The sequence below is a fragment of the Rhinolophus sinicus genome, linkage group LG14 (genome assembly GCF_036562045.2).
Source record: "Rhinolophus sinicus isolate RSC01 linkage group LG14, ASM3656204v1, whole genome shotgun sequence".
Taxonomy (NCBI): Eukaryota; Metazoa; Chordata; class Mammalia; order Chiroptera; family Rhinolophidae; genus Rhinolophus; species Rhinolophus sinicus.
In genome coordinates, this window is record NC_133763.1 from 14,204,500 (window position 1) to 14,221,717 (window position 17,218).

At 36.8% G+C, this 17,218-nt stretch overlaps 1 long non-coding RNA gene across 1 annotated transcript in view; it reads left to right on the plus strand.

Moving 5' to 3' along the window:
* Positions 1-17,218, plus strand: part of LOC141568688 (uncharacterized) — a 508,036-nt gene that overhangs the window by 235,314 nt on the left and 255,504 nt on the right. Inside the window, exon 3 of the long non-coding RNA XR_012491914.1 lies at positions 4,083-4,164. This is a non-coding gene — a long non-coding RNA (uncharacterized LOC141568688). The remainder of the gene's footprint in view (positions 1-4,082; positions 4,165-17,218) is intronic.

Consider the following 17,218-nt stretch of genomic DNA (forward strand, 5'->3'; position numbering starts at 1 on the left):
ATGAGTTTTTTCTTTATACTTTTCTTTACTACTTAAATTAAAAACACACACAATATTTTATCAACTTTATAAAACAGTTAAATAATATAACAATGGTAATATAATGATTGTAGTAAGCCCTTGCACTCTTATTTCTATATCATACACTTACTAATTCACTTCCTCATTTTATCTTCCAGTGATCTAAACATTTTATGTCAAATTCCGAAACAAGGTTGGTGAATGATTTCTTTTTAGCATTTGATATTTTAAGATGTCTCAAAACACGAATCTGATCATATTTTAGTTTTAGGCGTTCTTCACGGTTGAACTGAAAGTTCTGAACCTGAATCCCACTTCTATTGTCAAGTTTCCTATATTCCTACCCTATGTGTATGGTATAATTGTTTCCTAAGTTTCATTATTGCCCTCTTTCCCACTAGAATGTAAGTTCCATGAAGACAGGGAGTTTTGTCTGTCTTGTACCCCTGACACCTAGAGTAGAGCCTAGTACATAGGGTGCTCCATAAATGTTTGTTGAATGAATGAATAGAAATGGAATTTTGTTTAACTGAAAGTAGAGCATAGGGAAAAAATTGAGAATTGTCAAATTCTTGAAGTCAACTTGACTTTTAAGTACGATTCAACCTCATTTTAATTGTTAATATGGCAATTTTCCACATTTGCATCATAGAATACATTTTTTAGAATGCATTTTTAAAACCACATGATAAACACTTATTTCATATGCTTAAAACAGCTCCAAGTCTGCATATTATACTCACACATACATGCAAATACTCCTCTTAATAGGTTTTCTTTTTAAAAGGATCAGATGTGAGGCAAAAGCAAATATGCCTGGAAACAGGAGGAAAAGCCTTATGCTTTTCTGCAGCCATGTGCCAGTAAAAGATTTTCTTGCAGAAGTCTTAGACTGGCATCCCCGAGGCCCAGCTTTCGTGCACATAGCTTTTCATTGAACTTCATTGCCAACACTAAACAATGAGATTTTTAAAAGCTTTTTTTTTTTTTTTTTTTTAAGTTTTTCTTCCAAGGTTTCACATAGCAATCAGTTGGCTCTTGCTGAGTAGCTGCTGCCACTTTTAGCTAGAGCACAGCTCTGCAATTTACCACAGTCCACACCATTCCATAATGTGCTCCTGACCATCTAGTTCCTGGATCACATCCTTCATTCACATCACCTGCCTGTTCTTGTAGACATTTGAGTTTGTCCTATATGCTCTGTTTTGAATATGCTCCCTCCTGCTCCCATGACTGTTGCTTCTGTAGAGCGTTACCTTTCTGCCTTTTCTGGTTTTGCTAGACTATTTTTCTTCCTTAAATTTGACCCCATTATGCATATAATTTAACAAATCTCCATAAGAGTTCCTGAAGGACATGATTTTGGTGCTTCTTTTCAATTTGATGTAGCTCATTGCACTTTTTCTTTTTCTTTCTTTCTTTTTTTTTTTTTTTGCCATTTTAACCTGGATTTGAGATGAGACATGCAGACACTGGATGACTTTCTCTCCCACCAACCTTTTCCATGCCCTTATAACCTTGACTGCATGGCTTACTCCCTTTCTCTCTCCATAATCTTCTATGTTGGACCTGGAGAAGAAAAGTAAAAGGAGAAGTGGAAAGGAGGCAGGAAGTAGTAAGGGGCATTCCGGAGGAATTCATCATGACTCATGAATGGGAAAATTGAATTAAAGTCATTTGCAGGAGAATGATTTCACTGCTCCCTCCTCTTAATATCGTACTATATGCACTTCAGTGTTTTTAAAGCCTGTATTTGTAAAAATACTTAATGTTAATTAAAATATACTTTAGAATAATAAAATAAAAATGTTTAAAATAATTATTATTTAAAATTTTTATGAATATATATAAGCTCTCCCAATTTTGTTGAAGTAAAATATGGACAAGAAATTTATTGTTCGTATCTCTGTATCTCCAGCACTTCGTACAGTACCTGGCCCTTAGGTGTTCATTAAACAATCTTCCATTCAGTCTTTATTTGTGTAAAACTGATGGATCTGACACAGTCTTATTTTATTCCTGGTTTGTCCGTCATGAAATACTACATAAGAAAAAACAAAATGGCCTACTAAAGGCAGGTAGCAGGAAGAAGCAGAAAAAGGGGAACGATATTGTGTTAGTTATACTGAAACTAGGTAATCAATAGGGTGACCCTGTGTCCCTCTCTGTTTGCCTGGGACAATCCCATTTTGTTCCTATTGGCTTGGCATGATTATTAATAGCATACCTTTTCAGTCTCAAAGTGTCCTTGTTTGGGTGATAAATTATATAGGCACTCTATTAATCAGGACTTAGATAATCAAAAGCTATTTGTAATCTAATTGCAGGGACCAAGGGTTTATGCATTGTTTTGGTGAAAAATGGGGATCTAGCTACCCAAATTGGAAACTAGAGAATGTCTGAACACTTTTTAGAGATTTTATACACTTAGACATGCATATGTCAGGTGTGTTTATAGTACTGCCTTGAATTGTAATTATTTGTACAGTCATTTCCACTGGTTTCCTTAGGAACACTCCACACTTGGAAATACACTTGTCTTTCTTTTCTCTTAATGTCTCGCAAAGAGTTTTACTATTAGTAGATATTCAATAAACATTTGTTCAATGGAATTGAATAAAATGAAGTCATTGTTAAGTTGTTTTATCATGGATAATTTGTGTTGGTTTATCTTCAATCCACGAATTGGGAGGAGCCGGTATACCATGATAATTTTACGTTTGGCACAACAAATCAATTTTTTATGCCTCCTCCTCGCTCTGCTATTTCCTTAAAAGCTCTAGTTATATATTGTTGCAAAGCATTTTTTCCCTGAAACAGTTAAAAAAATTATGTTCATTGAGGCAAAATGTCCATCAGTGACCTTGATTTTTTTTGGATATATTGAACAGAAATGGTGTCTTTTTTTTTTTTTTTTTGGCCAAGATTTCAATCAGAAGGACAACAGGGGACTATCAATAGGATGTTGGCCATAACTTGCAATTTTCATTAGTCAAAAATTCAATGAATAATTTTTTGGCCCTATTAAGATTTCAAGAGACTCGAATAAGAACCGCATAGAGGACCAACCTTTGAGAATCTGTGTATTTTGTATTTGAGTACTGAAACTGCTGGCCAACTGGCAAGGCACTGAGCTCTTCTAACAAGTTATAGGGTGGAAATTATTTCTCTTCTCACCCATCTGCTCTAGGAGCCGTAGCTCATATTTAGAAGTAGCACTACTTACAGTGAGGGGGAAAAAAAAGGCCATCAATGGAAGTTAAAAAAGAATGAAAAGTCATCATCAAAATAACAACAAATATAGCAACAAAAGCAAAGACAAACCGCTTTGTAATATTCATGCAAAAATACTAATTTTATATTATCGCCACCTGGCACAATCAGCCTACAGAATTTCCTATACTACCTTTTGAAAAAATGAACAGCACTTACTTTTAATGCTAGGTGAGAGTATTTCTCAATGATGGAAAAGCAATAGTGCTTCACTAAGTGCTTTAGCAGAAATAGAGGAGTGAGAGGTGAGCTACAGAAGGGGATTCATCATAAATAGAGGTAAATATTCAAAGAAGGAAGAGAAGAGAGGGTTGGGGAAAAGAATAACCATGAAGACATTTCTCTCTTTAATTTCCTTTCAAGAACTGGCAGCGAGGAATGCCCCTTTTTTTCACCCCTTTCTGCCACTGCATTTACAGATGATAATGCTTTTCAGTGGCCCAGCCTAGCTCAATTGGGCAAGTAAACCTAAGTCAAGAAACCTACAATATAGCAAATGCAAAGAGCCTATTTTTCAAAAGGAAGGACATCCCACAGTAAGGCAGCTTTTCTTTTTCTTTTTTTTTTTAATATAAGGAAGACTAACACAAAGTAATTTTCCGGAATAGTCTTGCATTATGAATCATATGGAAATACCTCTTACTCAAGCATTGCCTTAAAATATTAATGTTTTGTGAAACCAATTGTACTCAATGATGTCATGAGTGATATGTGTTTTAAAGTATATGTGTTTTCACTTAAAAATTATCTTTGGCCAATTGTCTAACCCTTCTTCCTTTCATGCACAGGATCTGTTGATTTTATCTATGAGAGAAGAGGGCACCTATTAAATCATTGGCCTGGAAGAAAATGGGGAAAAATTGGATCCAGGTAAAATAACTTGTTTTAAAGAGATTCTTCACAATGTATATATAGTTTCTATTTCTTGGAATTTTCTCATGGTTTGTCTTTACTCTTGTGGCATTTGATGTTCAAAGTGTTGTATGTTTATAGTGGATGAGGACATATGTCTTCACTGGGATGTTCTAAAATGTTGTCGACTTTGCACATGTGAGTTACCCTTTAAGACCCAGGCAAAATGTCACCTCCTCTGAAGTCTCCCGTGAGTCTCTCACAGAATGAATTACTCTTGCTCCTCAGCTACCGTAGCATCCATCTGTAATACTGTAGTAGTTATAGGAATGTGTGGAGAAGGCCCAAACATGGGCCAACTCTACTTGGGTCGGGGCGGGGGGCGGGGGGTCAGAAAAGGCTTCAGAGAGGTGATGTTGGGCCCTGATCTTGAAGGAGGTGATGTTTGCCAGGTGGCAAAAGCATACTTTTAGAATTCAGTGTTTATAAGTCTCTGCTTTCGTGCACAGAAGAGTCCCACAAAAGCATCTCCAGCAATTATCTGGTACCTGTAAGTACTTGATATTTGACTTGATATGTGATTGAATGAATGAGCATGTCCCTTTATCATCCAATCCCTCAAATGGGCTCACTTCCTTTTGTTTAGGTCATTTATATGTATCAGAAAGTTCTATGGATCTGAAAATGCTTAGTGGTTTTAAAGATATTCAATATCTTTATTTATCTCTGCTCTGTTCTATCCAGAGGTTTTCAGTGAGAGATTTTATCCCCACGGGGAGACAAAACTCCAAACCTTCTGAAAGGTGTTGCTGATGATTTGTTGGTATTCAATATATGGTGACCACTCAAATAACTTGGCATTGTTAATGTAATTGTCAGCATGTTTTAAAATTTCATGTTAAAACGTAGTGTGCATGACCTTGTACTTACATGATTTTTATATTTGGTTTTTGACTTGATGAGTTTCAGACGAAAAAAAAAAAAGCAGGACAAATTTCTTTGAATTTCACCATTTATAAATGACAAGGGGATGGTTTTAGTATTTCTCACTGTTACTAGGTATCGTGGAATAGCCACATGGTCATGCTCAAATGACACAACTATTTTATCGGGGACATTTAAATATGTCATCTTGTGGGTCTTGACCCTAATAATGCGTGTTCCTTTCAATCAGAGGCATAACTAGAAATGGTAAGATACAAACTTCTGGGTGGGTTTTGTGTTGTTGTCTTTTGCAATGTATCATTCATAGATTTTTTTTTGAGTGTTTGATTTAATCATTAAAATAGTTTGTTTCATATTCTCTTGATCCTCTATCTACTGCTGAGAAAACACTCTTATTTTCTGAACCATAAAAACAAGTGAGGAAAGTGAGAAATCTTCCTTAGGTAACCTCAGAACAGAGGAACTTTGTGCATTATGCAGCCGAGGCCATGCCAAAATGCAATTTGGAGGGTGTCCAGCCCTTCATTGGAAAGTAATGGTTTTCACTGAACTGAGTTATGACCAGCTGTTTACAGACAGTCTGTGACATACTGATAGAGCAGAACACCGTATGTTGCTTTCCAAATCAAATGATACAAGAAGTGTGACAGAGTGGAGAAACATCTGTCATTAGCAATTTTCAGCACGCTTCACTAATTCTGGACAAAATACGAGTAATGAACTTACCGCAGGAAACTTCAAATACTACCACTGCTGAAACAAGGATATAAACAGCGAGTCCTCCTAATGGCTTCTAATTTGATTCATTTGCAGTAAGAAACAAACAAAGTGGGTTATTTGTTTTTGATCATAGGGTAGTAAATACTATTGCTGATCACAAACGCTTATTTTAATCAAAGAATAGGGATCGCCGAATGCAACTTTCTTCAAGTTCAGATGAAAAGCTTTATGCCTTTTTTAATTGTTGAACAAAGTGCATTTTGTTTTTGTAAGCAGAGTTGGAGAATGCACCCTAACAGGGGTGAGTCTTCCTTGTCTAGTGTCTGAGTGTGACACTCTGAGCTTGGGGTAGCTAGGGTTCTGACAGATTTGTTGGACCTGCGGTGACATTTACATAATATTAAATGTTCCTTGTCTTTCTACTAAGAAGCTTGTATAGGAGAATGTGTTAGGTCTTTCTCAAGCTGCTTTCCCCCTGCTACGTCTCATCTTGCTGTTTTTTTTCTTTTTTTTTTTTCCTGGCTGATAATTTTTATTTTGCGGTCCCACAAATTTTCACAGTTCTGTAACGAGCGCATGGTCTTCATACAGCATCCACATGGTTCTCTACTGGTCGACGTCACACTGTTGATGAGATCTCAGAGCCAAACCATGTGAAAGCTGCAATCTGTGAGCATTTTTCTTTTGTATCTTTGCAATCAAGTGAGCTATTAAGCTGTTAACATTCAAGGCCTACTCAGCTCAGCTTATGCCGGGTGAGCGCCAACATGGCAAATTCCTAAATGGACAGAATTGAGTTTGACTCAAGAAGGAAAAAATGAAGAAAGGTGATTATTCTTTATCTGAAGTTTCGACTAATGTTCAGAAAAATGGCAATATAAAACGCAGACATGAGATCTTGCCCAACCCGTTGGTGTTCTACCGATGGGAACTACTTTGGAACGTGTCCCAGAACAAAAAGACTGAATGCCATTCGGAACTGATGACTGTAAAATGAGTGTAGGAGGTCTTTGAGGAGCTTCTTAATTACAAAATTATTCATGATAAAATGGCACGAACCTCAAATTCCCAGTTTCTTGTACATTTTAGTGTGGTACCACATAAAAACGGTTTATTGCTTTTTAGCACCTTAGATAAACCAGATCCAGCCTTGGTATGTTGTAGGGGAAATCATCTTCAAATACCTTTAAATCTTTCACTCTTCTTCTTCTTCTTCTTTTCTTCTTTTTCTTTCTTTCTTTCTTTTTTCTTTTTCTTTTCTTTCCTTTTTTTTTCTTTCTTTTTTTTTTAGAGGGAATGACACATACTGATTCATCTATCTTTTTTTTTTCAAAGTGCTCCCTAAATTAGCTTATGATTGAGAAGAACTGTTCTAAGATGTGTAAATGCAAATCTCTCCTGGTTTTTATAGACATCTGCATTGAAAAACAAAACAAAGTGCAAATATAGATGCCATTGAAACCCATCATTACGTTTGTGATCTAGATAATAAAGTAAGCAGACCCGAGCAATTCGCTAACACTAACGCTATTCTTTACATAAACAGTAAATGTTTAGATTTTCCTGTTCACTGACTAACAGCACACATATCATAAACACTAAGCTGTTATAGTACGTTTCGTGTGTTGATTCACTTTAACAGTTGTTAGTGTGAAGACAGGAAAAGAAAAGTGGGTGTAATGAGACCATGTGCAGTATGCTGTGAAAACAGAGGCCCTTATTTGGCATAATGGGTTGCACCATAAGGGCCATAAAATTGTGCATGTGTTAGTATCATTTTAATTATTACGGGTGCCACATGTTAAGCAGAATAGCGGAACTACTAAAACAGCTTCAAAATCCTTACTGCTGATCGCTGCATTTAATTACAAATAGGAACATTTGGAGATAGGTCACCATAAAACCCTTCTGTTGTCAAATGAGCTCAAATCTGATTTTTGTAATTATGTTTTTATACCACAGATCCTGTTGAATAACTATAGGGAATAAAATTTTAATAAGTGCTGATTAAATGTAGGTACATCTTGCTTCCTAAGAATATTTATGAATGCTCATCACACTTAAATCAAGGTACCATCACTATTTTCCTGTGGACAGTGCTTTGATCATTCAACCTTAATGCAAATAAGCTGAATAAATTTATGTGCCATGAAATATTGTTTTTTTTTTTTCATTGAAGCATAAAAGCTCTGGATTTCAATTATTCATTCTGTTTGTGAGCACTGTGTACTGTATTGTAATTCTCTAAAACGGAAGTGTTTTCATTACCCTACTGCATGTCAGACTCAGTGGGATCTTGTAATTAACTTTTCTAAGGCAGGGTTGTATTGAGGAAGATGACAACTTATGTTGATCTTTTGTTCCCTGTTAGAATAAATATGATTAGAGATGGTAAGTTCACTCTTTTTTCTTTTCTGTTTTTTTGGAATTATTTATCGGTTTGTTTATTGGTTACTTGGGCTCTAAAAATCATGAACACATTGTGTTTACCAAGAGAAATGGTGCTGTGGGGTGCTTCTTATGTATCATATCTTATCTTGTGAAAAATGGTTTTGAAACCTGTGTAATGGTTAGGCTTACAAGCTCTTTTGAACATGAAGTTATCGTTGTGTTTCCAATAGAGATGAGAAATGTAAGATGAATTGAAGAAGGAATTGCTAACAGAAAGTCATGAGTTATTATTGCAAGGAAATAGACCAGATACAGAGCTGGCATATTTTAAAATTGGTGTCTGTTAATGATGGTATTTGATCTCACAGACATTAAAGCTGGTACGCGTATAAGCAATCCTCATGGATACATAAATTTGTGGTCTTTATAAGTCCAGAAAGTATAAAATACTTCTTATTCTATAAAACAGAGAAGTTTGATACTTTTGATCAATTATCTTTCTTTAGAATTTTCACATCCTTTTGTACATTCTAGAAATCATATCATTGGAGAATGGAGAATTCTGCTTGCAAAACTCCTCAGATTATCTGTTGTTGTTAAACATTTAATCCATACTTTATACAGCTCTTTTAATCTCCAAGTAGCTCTGCAATGTAACCATTCAAAGAATAGTGCTCCAATCCTTATCTCAATGGCCATCATTTCAGAAAAATGATAAGGGGGCACTTCAGTAAAGACCTGGAAGACACATATACCACTATGAGACAGATTCCATCCGTGTTGGCAGTTATATATTGCTCCCTGAATATATATATATAATTCTGATCCAATACCCCGAAACAGGCTTTGAGGCTGCAGAAGGGACAGAGGAACACATAGTTCTCTTTAAGGCAAAAATACAATACATATGAATGGTCCTAACAATTTGGGTGGTCCCTACTTGAGATTTGCTACCTCCCCAATGCTGTTATGTTTATCATTTGGATCTGTAGTCTTGTAGTAATTGTCATCTTTAAGAGATGGGGAAGGGGTACTCACTCAGTGCCAAAGGCAGAGGTTGCAAAGTTCTGTCTCTCATTTGAAAGCATCATTTGACTGTCAACTTATTTCTTCAGCTCAGTTCTCATAAACAAACTAGATGTCTCTAAAACTCGGGTTGTCATCCAGCACTTGTTTGAACTTTGGTAGTGACGTACCATGTTAGCTGGAATTATGTCCTTCATAAGCAAATTAATTAATTGTGAAGAATCTCCGAATCGTTGAACTCGTTCGCGGGAATGGATAAAGGAGAAAAACCCTACACATACAAGACTCATTTACCAGGAAGAATGTTTAGCACAGTAACTGCATTAATTTATGCCCCAATAACATGGGAGCAGGTTCGATAATCAGAGTAAAAGGAAGGGCAAGCAGATTGGAGAAAGAGAAGAATTTCTTGTTTTCCAAATTATCGGTGCCCTCTTTTTGAATATTCAGCTTTTTCAAAGATTGATCACATATTTTGTTTTAAACATTTCTATAAAAGAACCCAGAAGTGTTTAGCTAATAGATGTTTACTAAGAAACTTCTCCTGCTGGGTACTGTGTGGGGGGTTTCAGCCTGGGACCTGGCTGCCAGAGAGCATCCTATGGGACTGCCAGGTATTCACAGCCTCCATTAGGTCTTCACCATATTAGTATTTAGACAGGATTTCCTTGCTTGGAAAAGAGGTGTTTAGATTTATGTCTTGACCCCTGTCCAGCTCTAAATTCCTTTCATTTCTTTGAAAACTAGAAAGTACATGGTACTGGAGATAGAGATGACTAACCTACCTTCTGGGAGGTAAAGAGACAGAAAGACCAGAAAGCGTATATCAATCCAAGAAAGTATCTGTGTTAAATCAAAATTATGTGGCCATGGTTATAAATTTAAAATGTGTCCATGCTTGCTTCTTGTTCCGATGGACAAGTTTTATCACAATCATAAATGGTTGATCAACAATTCAGGAACCCAAACCAGCCGACACCATCCTCTATTCTGCCCAACCCACTCTTGAGTTCTCAAAATCTTTTCACTACAATTCTTTTTTTATGTCTCCTTTGAGAAAAAAAAGATGATTCATTCCTACCACAGAAGGACTACTAGGGAGCATTGGTAATTTGAAGAGGATTTGTCACAGAATTATTTTCTTCATGTCTTTGGTGTCAGTAGATCTAAGAGCCAGAGGAGAATCTGTTTAGTTGAATCACTTGCTTCCTGAAATACTCAAGGTCTCCTATTATGTCTAATGAGGAAGTGTGCATTTTCATTTTGTTGTTTTATTAGAGGACGTAACTACTGGTAAACTTGGTTAAAGCACTTATCCAGTCGATGGGGATGTCTTTGACCCCTACCACTTCTTGGCTGGCCAGCTGTGCTCGAGGCTAGCTAGCCATGCTAAGGAAGAAGCAACCGACAAATGGCATCATGGTTTCTGACTCACTTTCCATCCCGGTGTTCAGAATTCATCTGAAAATCTTTCACAGATAAAACAGTTCACATGCTGAGTTTTTGTAAGAATTTTAAACACTGCAAACTCAATTATGACTATTTTATGCAGTCCCTCAAAGTTTTACTGTTATGAAATCAAATGGTTTTTCTGGGAAATTTGGTTCCCTTTACCTTACATGGCTTTCTTAAACACATAAATGATGCTAACTGAAGTTTAATTTTCCTAAGACATATGTCTATTCATGTGTCATAAAATACTTCAAAGCATTTTCCCAAGCTAAGTTGGAAAAACATCTTCCACTCCATTTGAGAAATTTGAAAAAACAAAAACAAAAAACCTTTCTAGAAGCAAGTATTGTAGTGATTGTGCTATGAGGCTTATTACGTTCATTGGTTGACCACAAATTTCCCAAGGCTCATATGTTTCCATATATCATTTCTTGAACTTTTTGTACAACTTGTATTATAAGTCAATAGTTAAACTATTCTCAGTAAGATTTGGCATTAATATTAGGTTGGTGCAAAAGTAATTGCAGTTTAAAAGGTTAAAAATAATTGTGAAAACTGCAATTACTTTTGCACCAACCTAATAATTATTTATATGTTTGACAACAAGTATATAGTCAAAGATATTCATATTATCTGTGTATGTGTATAGAATGTATATTTGTATATCCTGAAATAAACATATATACTTATGTTTTATATGTACATATACATGTAAACACTCTTTTAGTTTTAGGTCCACACTATGATTTACATAAAAATCATCTTGTAAATTTAGTGAGTAAAGATGTATAGTCATGACAACTCTTACTAAACAGGGTAAAACTATTCAGATTTGATTGATCAGATTTTGCCTATACTGCTGACCTTTTGGCAGAGGAGCAAATCAAGAGGAAACAAGCCAATAATGGAAATGTTAAAAAACAACTACTGGAAGGTGTCCTGGGTTAAGCCCCATTCAGGCCTTCTAAATGTGCATCCACATGTGGAAAGAAGGCTCCTCGATGCAATCTCTTTGCCTGTCCCCTTTCTCTAACCTGCACGAACTGTCCCCATATCTTGTATACTCTCCTATTGTTCCCCTTAGTACTCCGAATTACAGGTAATGAGTACTGGCCCACATTTCTGTCCTGGCAGGAGGATTGTCATTAACCTGTCCTTCTCCCTCCCGGCCATGTTCTCTCCTCTTTGCACCCCCAGTGCCTAGCACGGTGCAGAGTCCACAGTCATCACTCTGCCTGGTGGAACTGAGTTCCAGATGTTGCACTAGTTGGGCATTAACTGAAAGAATTAAGCACTAACGTGAGCTGGTTTCCACTTAATTGAACTTTCCAATTCACTAAAATCTAATGAGAAGTTTGGTGTGTATATTTGAAGCCTTGTCGAGAAATGTTCCTGCTGAATTAGGGAAAGTGTAATTGTCAACATGTCAGCTCTTCTGACCATGAGTGAGTTTCCTTTAGCTCCAGGTCCACATTAGACTCACCTTAGAATCTGTAGCACAACACCGTCTGAGGAGCTCATCTCAGGGGCTCAACAATTATTTGTGGAATAAAAGAGGTGGTTATTTTATCTTTTGCTATAACAGATATTAATTGAATGTCTACATTTTACTGGATTTTCAACAAATAGGACTGGTAAAAATATTTCTGGATAATTCTCAAAGAGAAAATTCAGTTTGTTGAAACCACACTCACGCCGAGCTTTCAATTGCCCCAGTACTGTGATAATTGTGCCCTTAAAATAAAGATTACGATTTTTGACCAGAAAAACTTACTTTAAGGAAGATGTAAGTAGAAAGCATCTTGAGGACAGGAACTTCAGATGCTGAATTCATACGTGAATCTTCAACAAAACAACGTCGATGAAAATCAGAAATGTAAACACACTTCAAAGACAGCAGAAATTTTACATAGACACCAAGTATGAATATACTTGCATGGATGTTGGATTTTTTTCAATTATTAAAAATTGCACTGCAGTAGAAAGATGATCAGGCTCCAATTTAATTTTTCACTTCTTCCCCTTTTCCTCAAACCTTCATATTGTTTGACAGTATGTTGCACGACTATTGCCTGTAAGTGTGAAAAGTCAAGATGAGAGTTCACAGCAGGTTGATGGCCTGGAGATGAGAAGTCTGTCTGAGGACATTTCAAAGTTGTAAAGGTATTATTCTCACATGGAGTTATTTCTCAGTAGGTGTGAACAACAGCTACTCATCAAGCTGGCGTGGTGTGAAACAGAGTTTCCTGAAAAATGATGTGCAGACATATGCAGAAAGCCACATGCTTAGTACATGCACAGACTGCACGTCTAACTTCCAAGTGTGGGGATATTTGCCAGGAGGTAAGCTGGAAATGCAGAAGTCCCCATCATAAGTAGCTGGGGAGAGGCACAGCTTGGAGTCACCACAAATTTTTTTAGGTTCCAGGCATGCACATGTTGAAGGACAAAAAAGTGAGCATGAAGCTTCATGGGAGAAGGGAGGTGTGAAGAAATAAGAGGGATCTGGTTTTATACAAGACATCAGAAGTCTTTCTACATAATGCTTGAAGACCTACTGCCGCTGTGAAAGCAGTTTTGTTCATCTTGCAATGCGTTGGGTCACAGTTAGGCTTTATTAATCCCCACTGCAGAATAAAGAGGTCTGGCAATTAAGTTCGCGAACTCATCCTAGAAAAAGCGCTACATACCTCATTGCTGAATATCACCATAGTCACCTTCCAAGTATTCCCCTGGGAAGCTATGCACCGATGACAGCGCCTAGTCCACCCTTCAAAGCAAGTTTGGAACTCTTTTTCTGGAATGGCCATCAGAGCTGTTGTTGTATTACCCTTGATGTCTTGAATGTCATCAAAATGTCTTCCTTTCAATATTTCCTTTGTCTTCAAGTAAAGAAAGAAGTCATTGGGGGCCAGATGAGGTGATTAGGGAGGGTGTTCCAATACAATTATTTGTTTGCTGGCTAAAAACTCCCTCACAGACAGTGCCGTGTGAGCTGGTGCATTGTCGTGATGCAAGAGCCATGAATTGTTGGAGAAAAATTCAGGTCATTTTCGTCTTTTTCACACAGCCTTTTCAGCACTTCCAAATAGTAAACTTGGTTAACTGTTTGTCCAGTTGGTACAAATTCATAATGAATAATTCCTCTGTATCAAAAAGGCTAGCAACAGCATTGTAACAAGTTCGTGAACTTCGTTGTCAGCCCTCGTAGTCACACACAGAGGTACACCCATGCCCACTGTCCTGTGTGTCTGCTGAGGAAGTATCTGCCCAAGTTCATGCATGGCTCCCAGGCCCAGTGTGTATTTGTACATTTGACTTGTTTGTACCTTTTCTTCAAACAGCGTGGGCACTGAATATAGACCTTTGCGTGAATATTTTTCTTGGCTGCATTGTTCTCCTCATGAGTTCTGACAACTGCGCAGTAAGGAGGGAGGCAGTTAGGGGAGTAAATAGCATGCTTTTGAATAAGACGTAAATAAAACAGATATACCTGGAATGAGGGGGGAAGATGGAGAAAAAACATTCAAGTGTTTATGTATGTATTTATTTTACCCCACGTTTGAAAAAAGGATTCGAGGTGGCTTACAAAAAAAAAAAAAAAAAAAAAATATATATATATATATATATATATATATATATATATATATACCGTAAGGCTTAAGAAAATATAAACAGAAAATTTAAAATTTAATAGGGAGGTAGACTCAAATATGCTAATTCTGAGGGTTAATAAGAATAAGAGTGAATCATTTCACTACACAGATGGAGGTTTACTTATGTGGTTTGGTTGGCAGGTGTGCTGACTCCATGGTGTTAATCTTCAGGTTCACCGTGTGGGAGGCCCCAGTGAATTCTTTCCTTCAGTTAGAAAAGACCCAGATAAAGAGATGCAACTTGCTACAAATCCTAAAACTGGGCAGGTTGGGGGTCAGATATTCCTTCATATTCCAGAGTGGTTGCCTGCTATTCTGTGAGGTTTGGTGGTTATGCAACAAGAGGTGGCTGACCAAAAAATATATATACCGGAGCGAACGGTTTCTCATTCTCATTGGCATCATTTTATTTTTAAATAGCTTTCAAATTATTGAAGCAACACATGTTCCTTGCATAATCCCAAACAAAAGTATAAAGATGAAAATAAAGATCTTCTGTAAACCAATTACTCAGCGACAACCCTGTTATTTTGAGGGGTACATTCTCTTCTGTTTTGGCCTACACACACACACACACACACACACACACACACACACACACACACCACAAACATCTATTTAATCAAAAAGCCTGGGGTCCTTCTTGACTGTTCACTTTCACACCCGATATCCAATATATTAGAGAATCTTGCTTTCTTGACCTTCACTCTTCATAGATTTGCAGCACTTCTTCCCACCTCCACAGGCGGCAGCACTTGCGCTGAGCCATCATCAACCCGCTCCTGGCACAACTTTATCTCTTCCTGCCACAATCCTTTCATAGTCTCTTTTCCACACTGCGTCAGAGCGATCCTTTGCAGGTGGAAGTCAAACCCTGTCTCCTCACTGTTGAAAAATCTCCAGTGGCTTTCTAATTCACATGGAGAAAAAGTCCCAGTTCTGTATTATCATAGCTTACAAGGTCCTACACTATTTTAGTCTACCCTACCCATCCCCAGATGGTATTCCATTGTATTTTAATTACTGGTTACACAATATTCCAGTTAACAATTGTACCATACTTTAGATAACCACCTATTGATTAATATTGTCACTTCTAATTTTTTTCCTGCTATAAACAAGGCTGAGAGAAACATATTGGTATGCACGTGATTGCACAATTATGCAATTCTGCCTTCATCAGACCTATGCTGCCAAACTTCCTCTGCAGAAACGTTATGCCAGTTACAGTGCCACCGACCTGCTTCTTTCAGAAGCCGACTCTGGTTGTGGTTCAGCCTCTGTGGTGGCCAGAGCAGATGAAGCAAGCCCTGGAATTTTGCATCTGAATTCCTATTTTGAGGGTGGTGAGATTTTGAACTACTGTTGGCATCGAATTCAGTGCCAGTCTTCTTGCTTTGCCTTGTCAAATTGGACAGGGAGACGGCTGTCTTGCAAAAGTGGAATTGTCACTAATTGGCCACAGAGGAAAGATTCAAAATCTTGCCAAAAGTCTCCTGCCTTCTAAGGGAATAAAACCCTCCCTATAACTTTCCCTCTCATTAAAAAGAAACAAACCCAATATGAAAAGCACTTTGTAAACTAGAAAGCATGGTATAAATGCAAGGTATGGTTACACTTGTTGAGGTGCTACTGTTATGGCCACTGTGTGAGGAAAGCTAGAGGGTTCCCTGACTGCCCTTTTATAGGGAGGCTGTCTGTCCAGCCTTCCTTTTTTTACCAGCTTGTTCTGTCCCATTAAGAAATGTCAAGGCTGAAGCAACAGTAAATAACTTTTGACCTCACTTTGCCTTTTGCATTTAGATTAAAGCAGAGGACTTCAGGTGCCATCTACACACAAAATGAATGCTCTGAAAAATCTTTTGTCACTCATAATGTTTGGAATCCAAGTTGATTTTCTTTATTATGACAAAATGAATTTAGCAAGAGTTAAACATCGCCTCACTCTGAGAATGACAATTACTTATTTTTGTCCACTGCGTGGACACTGAGGAAAAATTAATGTTTCACAAGAAGTAGCATTAAATCATTAATTCTTGCTCCAAATAGCATGTATTCCATAGTATCTTACAAAAATCATTACATATCATTTATAAAAATCAAGCCAGATGATACTCTCCTAAACATTTCAGAGAACCGGATTTTAACAAATCTATTTCTATTTAAATTTAAAATAATTCAAATATGTTTACAAGTCTAGAAATGTGTATGTTAGAGTTTAACATGAGACTGAATAAATTTTCAGGAGTTAAACCACTTTTTTTTAGAATTTACAGTGGGTTTTAATTTTAGATTTTCCTAAAATAAAGCAAAAAAGACAAATGCTGCCTTCTATAAGATGTCAGAATTTGGGGAAATAGTTCATCTTTGAGTTATTCACTGAGATAAGTAATTTCTATTAATACATAAATTGCTTCCTTTAGTCTTGTTTTAAAAGAATTTTTATGGCAACTCTAACTTTGACTTTGGCTATCTCTTGGCCACCTCTGGCAGGGCATCAGGCTTGTCGTAGTCCATTCTTTTAAACTTCTCAAGGATCAAACTGGAAAAGAAAGGAAAGCAAAATATAAGCAAAACATATTGGAAGAATAACCATGGCATTTGTTTTGGGTTAATATGTATTTCTAGTCCAACGTTTGTGACTTAAATAACAGGCATGTTTGCTAACGATCTCTCTCCCCATTATTTCATTATCAAGTTTTTGTATGGAACCAGAAGTAATCTTAATTTGCAGAATTTAAAAAAAAAGTGAGTTTAAAAATTAGTTTGAAATTTTAGATTCAAATACAATAAAACTCATTTCATGAAACTTTGGAGGTCAGAAGAAACTTAAAATAACCTGTTCTGACGTTTTGCCAAGCAGGCCCATATTCTAATTAAAC